We start from the raw sequence: 515 nt of genomic DNA, 5'->3' as shown, positions 1-515 counted from the left end.
CCCCGGCTCGGCCCGGCCCGGCCCGGCGGAGGCGGGCGGCGGGAGGGGCCCGGCGGCCGCGCTCCTCCCGCCGGGGCGGTGGCGCCGGCCCCGCTCCCGTCTGACCCGGGACAAAACTTCTCGGCAGCGGGGAAAAAGCCCGCGGGCCGGGGCTGTCCCGGCAGGGCTGGACCCCGTTTCACGCCGGCGCCTCCTCCGGGCAACAGCAGCATCGACCCCTCCCCAGAACGCCCCCGGTGCCGGAGCCGGGAGGGCGGGACCCCCGGCACAGCCCCCCGGCGGCCCCGGCTGACCTGGCCCCGCCGCCGCTGCCCGCTAGCCCCGCGCTCCCGCGGCTGAGCCCATCGCCGGTCCCTATCCCGCTGCTGCCGGCGGGATGCCCGGCTGGGAACGGGCCGCCTCTCTTGGGTGCTCCTGGCAGCTGAGGCAGCACAAAACCCCACGTCTGTGGCCAAACCGGCCCGAGAAGGTGAGTAAACGCGAGGGCGGCCAACCTCGTGCTCCGTGACCTGCTT

General features: G+C 77.3%; 1 protein-coding gene across 1 annotated transcript in view; it reads right to left on the bottom strand.

The window, feature by feature from the left end:
• The window catches only part of GPR156 (G protein-coupled receptor 156), a 24993-nt gene extending 24679 nt beyond the window's left edge, over window positions 1-314 (bottom strand). Inside the window, exon 1 of the mRNA XM_042031726.1 lies at window positions 294-314. The gene's annotated coding sequence lies outside the window, so the exon portion shown is untranslated. The remainder of the gene's footprint in view (window positions 1-293) is intronic.
• Window positions 315-515: the final 201 nt, after the last annotated feature.

The sequence above is a fragment of the Corvus kubaryi genome, unplaced genomic scaffold (assembly GCF_017639235.1).
Source record: "Corvus kubaryi isolate FWS band 111438036 unplaced genomic scaffold, C.kubaryi_AGA036_p1.0 37341, whole genome shotgun sequence".
Classification (NCBI taxonomy): Eukaryota; Metazoa; Chordata; class Aves; order Passeriformes; family Corvidae; genus Corvus; species Corvus kubaryi.
Note: the sequence above shows the minus strand (reverse complement) of the source record. Positions and strands in the feature narration are given on the sequence as shown.